The sequence below is a fragment of the Neoarius graeffei genome, chromosome 1, assembly GCF_027579695.1.
Source record: "Neoarius graeffei isolate fNeoGra1 chromosome 1, fNeoGra1.pri, whole genome shotgun sequence".
NCBI classification, from domain to species: domain Eukaryota; kingdom Metazoa; phylum Chordata; class Actinopteri; order Siluriformes; family Ariidae; genus Neoarius; species Neoarius graeffei.
Window position 1 is genome coordinate 84,694,243 of NC_083569.1, and position 12,076 is coordinate 84,706,318.

The following is a 12,076-nucleotide window of genomic DNA, read 5'->3' on the forward strand; positions in this document are numbered from 1 at the left end:
TGGACAGAAAGGAAATTAAATGACGCACTTCATGTAAGCTGATCTGGCCTGGTGTTTAAAATGCTTAAGTTCGACTGTTTAAAAATGCACCTCTTATCCTACAATACTGTTGCTGCTGCGAACGCATGTATTGCGCTGTTTTACACAGAGGAGTTCTGTTTTCACTGAAGTTTACTCGTTTTTCTCAGGGTGAAAAGCTAGTTACATTACAAAATATCTTCTTTAACTTTTATTTCTATTAATGCTCGAGGTCTAAAGGACAAGACAAAACAGAAAGCCTTATTTATTTACGCGAAAAGTTTCAATGCCGATTTTTGTTTAATTCAAGAATCACATTCTAGTTCTAATGACATCAGTTTTTGGAAATCGCAATGGGGGGGGGGAGATGATGTGTGGATGTCTCATGGGACAAATCATTCTGATTGAACTTTGACTTTGAAACAAGTTCAATGGGAAAATTATTTCTTCAGTAACAGATTTGAATGGGCACTTTGTTCTGTTGGTTATTTCATTCAATGATCAGTTGTTTTTACTGGGTAATGTTTATGGTTACAATAACAAACGAGAATATTGCTTTAATGCAGTTACTGAATACCAAAATTGGGTTTTTAGTAAGCACTTTCCCAGATCTAAGAATTGTTTTAGGTGGGGATTTTAATTGCTCCTTAAATGATGCTTTAGATAGATGGCCAATTAAAAATAATCATTTATATATGCTTGATTTCATAAATGAAAGAGATTTGATTGATATTTGGAGACATGGGTATCCTGCAATCACAGAATACACGTGGAAGAATAGGTCAGGCTCTTTACAATCACGGATTGATTTTTGGTTAATTTCTGATTCCCTAATTCATTTTATTTCCTCACTTAAAATTTTACCTACGCCCCTGACGAATCATAAGACGATCCTATTAGAGGTATGTATTTCTGCTAGGCAACAACCTAAGCGAGTAAGCTCATATTGGAAATTAAATAACTATCTTTTATCAAATGATTCACTGACTAAGGACATTAAAGCAAAGATATCTGAATGTTGGGAAAAAGCCTGAGCTGAAAATATCTATGGCAAGCATTGGGAATTTCTTAAGTTTGAATTAAGAACACTTATGAAAACAGGAGCTGAAATGGCCAAGAAACGAAAAAAAAAAAAAGGAGGCATCAAATCTAATCTCTGAAATAATCTCCTTGTCATCTATATCAGATGATAATCCCATACGGAAAAAACAGTAAAGAACTTATAAGAATTTACCACTGTCTTAGTAGTAAATCCTTATAAATATAAGGATAAATCCTTATAAGGATTTATAAATAAATATATATGCCATGTATGATTTACTCCTGAAAGTGGCCCCTTTTGCATTTTCCTCATACAAATTTTTAATGAAAATCTAGTATGTATGAAGTGAACATTGTGCATGGTTTTTACAGATAATGTGTATGATGAATTACACCGTCTTTGTATGCTTCATGTAATGTTTGTAGTTTTAAATTATATTTTACAGTTTAAAATGTCTATGCCTTTTATATGTAAATCCACACAAACATATGTTTTTGTTTGAATTGTGGATGTATCGTAAAGGTATACTATGATGGCTCTATGTTTTTTATATGTCAACCTACTGAAAAAGACAGGTTTATTGTATGACTTCTTTAGGTTTATAGATGTTTTTATATGTCGATCAATTACTCATTCATCTCATCTCATTATCTCTAGCCGCTTTATCCTTCTACAGGGTCACAGGCAAGCTGGAGCCTATCCCAGCTGACTACGGGCGAAAGGCGGGGTACACCCTGGACAAGTCACCAGGTCATCACAGGGCTGACACAGAGACACAGACAACCATTCACACTCACATTCACACCTACGGTCAATTTAGAGTCACCAGTTAACCTAACCTGCATGTCGTTGGACTGTGGGGGAAACCGGAGCACCCGGAGGAAACCCACGCAGTGTAGGTATCATGCCGCCATCTTGTGTCAGAACTACAATTCCCAGGCAACTTCCGTGTGACCTACGTGGGCGGGATCACCTACGTCAGTCTGCCATGCACGCATAAATCCAAGCGGAAGCTCTTCCATTTTGTCTCTCGCGTCTGGCTTCCGATGGATCTGGATGTATAAAGAGGCGCGCTCTCCACCCCAAAAAGACGTCTTCTTTCTTGCAAGATCCATCACTCAGCGCGATTTTGCTTCTTACCCTTGGCAAAGGTAAACTCTAGAGTCGCGCGATCTTTAAACTCAACCTGAGTTACAACCGGTTTACTTGCATTAGAAGTGACGTCACGACTGCAGCCCAGGCAGTCAAAAGTTAAGAAGCGATTGAATCCTTTTTAACTCAAAAGCGCTGTGCATCTTATTCTGATCAGAGACTTTTCCTCCCGAACGCTGAGGTTCGGACCAAGAATCCTCTGCTTTCCACAGGAACCACCCAAGTGCTCCGCTGGACCCGAAAGTTTTCTCCGCCTCCATCACGAGCTGCTCACGTGCTCCCACGGCGAGGCCCGAGACTACACCGGCGAATAGTTCTCCATATCTTGCTAAAGGCAGGATTAAGTAAGATTTTGGCATTTGGACATAATTAGGATAGTCTTAGGAATTTGCTTTTATTTGAAATAGTGTGAATTTAAACCCAGGTTTATCTGTTACACTGTTAGACACGCAGCGTGTTGATTTATTTTGTTCTATGTTCTCTCAATTGTTTAATAGATAGGCTGCGCATGCTTCTCTCTCTTTCTCTCTCTCTCTCTTATTCTGACTAACACTAATTTCTTTATCATACATTTTGACCTTATCAAGGTTTCAGTGAGTTTGGTAATGTTATGAGTGTGGAATCTTTTTGGTACTGAGAACACGTGCTCACCAGGCCTGACCAGGCCTGATACACTTTAGATAGCTTCCCTTTTGTCTTTAGCCACACGTGCTCAGTAGGCCTCACCAGGCCTAACAAACACACTTTAGCTAGGCCATAGGGCCTTTCACAAACACCCTAGCAACACAAGGCTAATCTAGGCCTCCACCACGTGTAGTTAGCTACACGAGGCTAAACACAGAGCTAATCCTTTGTTCTGTTTAGATAACATTCTTTTGTTTAGCTACCAACAAGCTAGGCCTCCACCACGTGTAGTTAGCTACACGAGGCTAAACACATGGTTAAGTCCTACACACACACACACACACACACACACACACACACCTCACTGCTTGTATATATTGATTTATTATTTTTATCTTTTTATCTTTGTATAATAAATTCATTTATTAAACAAACTGTGTTATTTGTGAACAACAATATCTGAAGTCCCCAATTTTCTCAAAGAATTCAAAAAGGGTGCGTATGCAAATGTTATATGGTAAGTGATCGTAATAATTTGGAAATATACCATAATTTAGCTGTTTGGTAATTTATTATTAAGCACCAGGATTAATGGTATGATTCACTAAATGATTCACTAAACGATTCATTGAACGATTCACCAAATGATTCACTAAACGATTCATTGAATGATTCACCAAATGATTCACTAAACGATTCATTGAACGATTCACTGAATGAGACTGATTCTATGGTATGATTCAATTCAAACGAGTCAAAGTAAACGATTCAATGGGATTGGTTCATTTTAATTATTGACCTTCAAAATTTAATGAGACTGATTTAACGAGATTGATCACTTAATATCAATAATTAACTGATTGCACCCACAGTTAAATTGGTGCCCCGTGTGAGGCGATTGGTTTGTTGACTTCTGGAATATTGTTCAACAACAAATAGTCAGTTTAATTCAGCAACTGCTAAGGTATATCCCCAGGTGTGTTAAAACGGTTAACAGTAGTGTGATAACCATATCATCAATACTCATAACCTATTCAACTTAGGATAAGAGAGCATTTCCAAATAAATCTTATTAATTACATAGTTAATTAATAATGATTAAATTAATAATTAACTTGATTAATTATCTAGTATCCAGCCTAAGTAAAATAGCATCCCCTCATGTCTCAAAAATGGAAGACAACGCTCAAGACGTGTCTCTCCTTGAGGTCATCGCAGACCTCATTCACTGCTCTGCTTCCGAAAAGGCAAACATTAAGTACATGAGTGAGAGTGAATGCCAAAACACCATAGACAATTCAAACAAACATATGAGAGATCCAAAAAGAACAACTATTAGTGTCCAAGCGGCACTAGGTAAGCTATTCCTATCATACTTCCAAAATGCTGATTCAGAAATCAGATGCCTCCGCGGAGAGGTTGAAAGGCTGACCACCAGCAACGCCAAGCTGACAGCCGATAATAATGATTTACATAGGGAGTGTGAGCTCTTGAAGACCTCCCTTGATGATTGCACCGAACGGCTAGAGAAAGCCGAAATGGTTGCTAAGAGGGCTGCCCAGGAGCAGACCCCCCAAGAGCAGCGCGAGGGGCGTGAAGGACCCCCAACAATGCGCCAAAGCTCAGAGCGGGAAGAGGCGTCCGAACCGGACACTGTAAAGGATCTGGTCGAGAACCAGACATCCTGCCAAACTCCATCAACTCGCTACTCGACTCCGTTGTCTAGCCAGGATGGAGCCGCCCTGCGCTCATCCCGAGCCCAGGCCTGTAGCACACCTAGGTCAGTGCGCTTCAGTCTCCCTGATCCATCTTCAAATGAATCAGACCACGAATCTAGTGCGAAACGGGAACAACACCAGAGTAGCTTAGATAGTGAGTGCTCAGAAGAGCCAAGAAGGTCGCACAAGGACGTGCACCAAACCCTTCGCTTACGGCAAATTGACCTACTTGCCAAAGATGTCGAACAATTCGATCCCGACAATCAAAGAACAAATGTAAATAACTATTTACGAGAAATTGATCGATGCCTGATGGACCTGCCGAACGCCACAACACGTGAAAAACTTAGACTAATCTGGAAGACCTCCAGTAGTAGCGTTCGTGCCTTTTTAGAGACACTACCCCCAAACATTCGTGATAGTTATTCGAAACTTCGCAATTACATGAGGGAAGAATATGCGCCATACACGGACGAAACCTCCGCGATATTGTGTGCATTACAAGTCAAACATAAACGGTCTGAGGCGCCTCGTGAATATTATAGACGGCTGCGTACCGCCTATTTCCAAGGTAGTAGCGCACCAGGGTTGGAAGAAGATAGAGGTTTCATATCTCTCTTCTTACATAACCTCCACCCAAGCGTGCGGACCCATGTCACACTGACGTGTCGACAAGGTCGCTATTCGATGAGGGAAATTAGGCGACTAGCCCAAATGACCTGGGAGACCATCGTCAAAACCGCAAACGGAAACGATGATGAACCCAGAGTCCTTAGTCTCCAGGGTGAGGACAAGCCCCCGCTAACCTTAGAAGGAGGTGAAGCTCCAAAAGGGGGACCCACCTGGAAAAATTCCGGTCTAGCCCGATCCTTGCCGAGCCATCACAAGGGTGAGTGGAAAAATCGACAAGGTAAGGCCAGGAGGGACCGAGGGCGAGTCCACAGTGACTATGGCAATCGCCCATCACATGAAAAGGGTCGTAGGGAACAAAACGGTTGGCAGCAAAACCGTCATCCCCGCTCTGACCAGAAACGGCAGAAGCGTTCCGACCGTAGCTCTAAACGTAAGGGTAGAGACGACCAACACAGTGACTCAGACCAACCTGGTGAGTTCCCCTCAGAGCTGGACTCTTTAAAAGCCCAGTTGGCTGAGATTAAAGAACTGTTACAGGAGACGTCAGACCCCTCAACAGAGAAAACAAAAGAGCCCAAGAAAAATGGCAAAAAGCTATTTGCTGGCATGACTAGGCCAGGAACCACGGGTATATCTCGTGAAAGGGGGAGGAGATCCCTCTGAAACAGCAGGCGAGGGTCAGGATGTAGGGCCCCCCCTGGTGGCGAAGGCAAACACACAAGACGCACCTCTCGTGTGCGCTAAAGTCTTCACCACCATTTCTCAGACACACGGCTCTCACAAGGCGACCCAATCCCAACCAAGCCCTGTGACATAAACTTAGTCAACTTCACACAAAACAAAACCCCACAGTCGTTGGATCCCACAAAACATGCACAAACTAGTTGCGATGAGATTAGTGCGAACACTGATCAACCAAGCGCCACGCGAGATCAAATTTCTGATGAACTTCAGTTCATGTCTTGGCACACCGAGTCCGGTGTCGAAACACCCGACATCGCGACTCCCCCTAGTGGCAAAAATCTCCCTCTATCCATCGACTCAGACACAGACACCCATTTCACTGCTGGTGTAATGGCTGCGCTGTGGAACATGTTAGGTGTCGAGGCGAAATTCCATATCGTGTACCACCCTCAATTCTCTGGTCAGGCTGAACGAGCCATTCAAACTTGAGCATGCTGCGAAAGTACATCACGAACCATGGTAAAATTTGGGACGTGAAACTTCCCTTGGTGCTAAGGGCCATTCGGTCCACCCCTCATTGCGCCACTGAAGTCACACCCTTTGGGATGATGACTGGGCGAGAGTCGGTTCTTCCCCCGCATCTCCTATACAAACCAGAGGCCATGAGCGTCGCGATTGCATACACCGCACATCAATATGTCGCCGACCTACGACACCACCTACAGTCAACCTTTACAGGTGCCCAAAAGAATCTCGATTCGAGAGTAGAAGGACACAAAGCCTACTACGCCCGAATCTCAGAGAAGTTCCTACCACCCTGGTCAAGACCTTTCGATCGTGGGAAAACCGGTCCCCGTCACGTATCACATTAGGACATCTAGGCCTAATCAAATGCTTTCATATCGATTTCCATGATAATCGAATCAAACCTTTTGAACAGTCCTCACTCCAAAAAGGGGGTGGACAACAGCTAGGCCCATCCTGTCCACCTAGCTTGTACGCATCACTCAACCATAAGCGTACACTAACATTCCCGGTCAGACTTCACCAACCCAATGAAGTAATAACCCTTCGGTATAACATGGTAGATAAAATACTAAAATCAGTTATTACTAGTGTGTATTCATCGCAAATACACCTGGCATATAGTCTTGGCAGTGCTATCCTCACTTTTGTGAATCCACAAAACTTAGAGATGTGCACCTTCACTAAAGACATCCACTGGGTCTGCCCAGGCAACCCATACATAACACTACACGCCTAGCTAGATAAGATGGTCTGTGTCCCCGACAGCTAGCCGCAGTAGCGCACGCTTTCTAGCCAGACCCCCCACTGCTATCACCTTCCCAGAAGATTAGGTTTGCCAACCCAAACACTAATACTTCTTTCCTTCCTTCATTTCTTCTCTTTTCTTGTTTTTTTTTATGCATAAGAAATTGAACACTACATGTTTCATGTTCCATGTTTAATTTTTTTGATGTGGTTTTGATCTAGTTAGTTAGATAGTGATTATATGCCCAAAATGCCCATAGTGATTATATTATGCCCAAAATGCCTCTGTCTCCAACTGTCTTACTGGAACTCACAAGTTTACAGTCTTCACAGGACACCATGGACTGCACAGGACAAGTCTACCTCAAGGACTATGGACACGGCGATGATACGATACGGTGCTCTCAGTGCTACGACTCCGTCATACCCCTGAGACCAAAAGGGGGACTGTAGGTATCATGCCGCCATCTTGTGTCAGAACTACAATTCCCAGGCAACTTCCGTGTGACCTACGTCACGCGTGGGCGGGATCACCTACGTCAGTCTGCCATGCACGCATAAATCCAAGCGGAAGCTCTTCCATTTTGTCTCTCGCGTCTGGCTTCCGATGGATCTGGATGTATAAAGAGGCGCGCTCTCCACCCCAAAAAGACGTCTTCTTTCTTGCAAGATCCATCACTCAGCGCGATTTTGCTTCTTACCCTTGGCAAAGGTAAACTCTAGAGTCGCGCGATCTTTAAACTCAACCTGAGTTACAACCGGTTTACTTGCATTAGAAGTGACGTCACGACTGCAGCCCAGGCAGTCAAAAGTTAAGAAGCGATTGAATCCTTTTTAACTCAAAAGCGCTGTGCATCTTATTCTGATCAGAGACTTTTCCTCCCGAACGCTGAGGTTCGGACCAAGAATCCTCTGCTTTCCACAGGAACCACCCAAGTGCTCCACTGGACCCGAAAGTTTTCTCCGCCTCCATCACGAGCTGCTCACGTGCTCCCACGGCGAGGCCCGAGACTACACCGGCGAATAGTTCTCCATATCTTGCTAAAGGCAGGATTAAGTAAGATTTTGGCATTTGGGCATAATTAGGATAGTCTTAGGAATTTGCTTTTATTTGAAATAGTGTGAATTTAAACCCAGGTTTATCTGTTACACTGTTAGACACGCAGCGTGTTGATTTATTTTGTTCTATGTTCTCTCAATTGTTTAATAGATAGGCTGCGCATGCTTCTCTCTCTTTCTCTCTCTCTCTCTTATTCTGACTAACACTAATTTCTTTATCATACATTTTGACCTTATCAAGGTTTCAGTGAGTTTGGTAATGTTATGAGTGTGGAATCTTTTTGGTACTGAGAACACGTGCTCACCAGGCCTGACCAGGCCTGATACACTTTAGATAGCTTCCCTTTTGTCTTTAGCCACACGTGCTCAGTAGGCCTCACCAGGCCTAACAAACACACTTTAGCTAGGCCATAGGGCCTTTCACAAACACCCTAGCAACACAAGGCTAATCTAGGCCTCCACCACGTGTAGTTAGCTACACGAGGCTAAACACAGAGCTAATCCTTTGTTCTGTTTAGATAACATTCTTTTGTTTAGCTACCAACAAGCTAGGCCTCCACCACGTGTAGTTAGCTACACGAGGCTAAACACATGGTTAAGTCCTACACACACACACACACACACACCTCACTGCTTGTATATATTGATTTATTATTTTTATCTTTTTATCTTTGTATAATAAATTCATTTATTAAACAAACTGTGTTATTTGTGAACAACAATATCTGAAGTCCCCAATTTTCTCAAAGAATTCAAAAAGGGTGCGTATGCAAATGTTATATGGTAAGTGATCGTAATAATTTGGAAATATACCATAATTTAGCTGTTTGGTAATTTATTATTAAGCACCAGGATTAATGGTATGATTCACTAAATGATTCACTAAACGATTCATTGAACGATTCACCAAATGATTCACTAAACGATTCATTGAACGATTCACCAAATGATTCACTAAACGATTCATTGAACGATTCACTGAATGAGACTGATTCTATGGTATGATTCAATTCAAACGAGTCAAAGTAAACGATTCAATGGGATTGATTCATTTTAATTATTGACCTTCAAAATTTAATGAGACTGATTTAACGAGATTGATCACTTAATATCAATAATTAACTGATTGCACCCACAGCGGACACAGGGAGAACATGCAAACTCCGCACAGAAAGGCCCTTGCCGGCCACAGGGATCGAACCCGGACCTTCTTGCTGTGAGGCGACAGCGCTAACCACTACACCACCGTGCCACCTCGATCAATTACTATAAATGTAAAAATAGAAGAGGTTTTTTTGTATGAATTGTTCAGGTTTATCTATGTTTTTAAAATGTCAACCAATTAATGTCAATGTAATGTTGACATATAAAAAACAGAGAGCCATCATAGAATACCTTTACGATACATCCACAATTCAAACAAAAACATACGTTTGTGTGGATTTACATATAAAAGGCACAGACATTTTAAACTGTAAAATATAATTTAAAACTACAAACATTACATGAAGCATACAAAGACGGTGTAATTCATCATACACATTATCTGTAAAAACCATGCACAATGTTCACTTCATACATACTAGATTTTCATAAAAAATTTGTATGAGGAAAATGCAAAAGGGGCCACTTTCAGGAGTAAATCATACATGGCATATATATTTATTTATAAATCCTTATAAGGATTTATCCTTATATTTATAAGGATTTACTACTAAGACAGTGGTAAATTCTTATAAGTTCTTTTCTGTTTTTTTTTTCGTATGGGTAGAAACAGGCTTCAAATTTTACAACTCAAACTAGACAAAATGTATACTCAAAGCAAAGGGGGCCTTTGTACGCTCTAGGCAAAGATGGAGAGAAGAGGGAGAGAAAAAACAGGGTTTTTTTAAGTTGGAGAAACGATGTCATAAAGTTAATAGCTTAACAAAACTTCATTCAGATGGAGTCATTACAGAAGAGCCTCAGAAGATTTCTGAAATTTGTGAATTATTTTATAAGAACTTACATAGTTCTAAATTATCAATAAATGATATGGAATGTTTCTTTAATTCTTTGGGTGATATTAAAACCAAGTTATACTACTAAAACATCATGTGATGCTTTAATCACATTAATGGATATCGAAGATGCTATTAAACAGCTGAAGCTTAATAAGAGTCCTGGGACAGATGGTCTGACATCTGAGATATACAAAATGTTTTCTAAGGAGTTATCCCCCTTTCTGCATAAGGTCTATCTGGAAAGTGTTGGTCATGAAAAGCTCCCTCCCTCTTTAACCCAAGGCATAATTACTTTGATCCCCAAACCGCAAAAAGACACCTTACTTTTAGATAATTGGAGACCAATAATCACTCCTAAATATTGATTATAAAATTATTGCTCTTTGTTTAGCTAAAAGACTTTAAAAAAAACTCTCATGATATCACTGATGAGACACAATCTGGGTTCATGTGTGGCAGGCATATAACAAATAACATTCAAGTAGTACTTGATCTTTTAGATTACTCAGAGTTAATAGAAGAACATAGCTTTATTCTTTTCTTGGATTTTTATAAAGCGTTCGATTCTATCGAACATCAATTTATGAGGGAATTCTCAATTGTTTTTGATGCAATACCAGAAGGTGCTAGAAGATTGTTGACGTCTGCCCCAAAGGCTTGAATCTTAATAATTTTTTATATATGTCATATCTGTTAGGACTAGGACTGTTTTGGCCTCTAGAGGCCGCTGTTATTTCCTTTTCATGTCGTGTTTATTTTGGCCTCTAGAGGCCGCCACTGTTCCTGTGTCTTGTGTTTGTGTTAATTGCCTAATTATCTTCACCTGTGTCCTTAATTAGTTTGTCTATTTATACCCCTGAGTTCAGTCCTCTTGTCACGGAGTCTTTGTGCTGTTATGTTTATCTCCAGTTTCCTTTGTACTGTGTTTTTTGATCTTCTTAGCTTTTGAATTTTTGCACTTTGCTTTTCTTTTGGATTATACTCTTTGGTTTTTTTTTTGTCTTTTGTTTTGCCCTGTATATAGTGTATATAGTTTAAATAAACCTTTTGATTCTTTTTCTACTTCCGCCTCACGCCTCTGCATTTGAGTCATCCCCCTGGTGGCCTAGTGGGGGTTTGCTGGATTATCACACCAACGAACCAGGTTCGAATCCCAGCAAAACCCTAACAGAAAGACTCCGTCATGACCGACTCAGCAGAGGCTGCTTCAACTGTCTACCCGGCCAACCTTCAGGGAATTATGGCAGCTTTGACACGCTTCGGAGCGACCATGGACGCTCATGGACGTACGCTCACCAGCCAACGTGAGGCCCTCGCTCGCCAAGAGGAACTGCTTCAGCAAATTGGGAAAACCCTGGCACAGCTGACATCTCTGCCTGCATCTCCTGCTCCTGATCCAGTTCCTGATCCAGCTCCCACTCCTGCTCCAGTGCCTCCTGCAATGCTGCCTTCTTCACCTCGCGAACCCAGCCTTCCTGCACCACAGAGGTATGACGGCAAGCACAGTGAGTGCCGAGAGTTCCTTACCCAGTGTCAACTCACCTTTGAGCTTCAGCCTACCACCTACACTACGGATCGCCGCAAGATTGCCTTTGTGATCACCTTATTAGCTGGTAAGGCGCGAGCCTGGGCTACTGCTATCTGGCAAAGACAGGGACCTGAGTGCTTTGATTTCCAGCTGTTTTCTGAAGAGATGCTTCGGGTCTTCGATCAGGCAGACATCAGTACCGACGCAGCCCGAAAGCTCATGTCCATCCGGCAAGGAGGAAGCGTCGCAGATTACGCCATCTCGTTCCGAACACTCGCAGCAGTAAGTGGATGGAACGAGACTGCCCTGGTGTCAGCCTTCCACCATGGTCTGTCTGACCCCA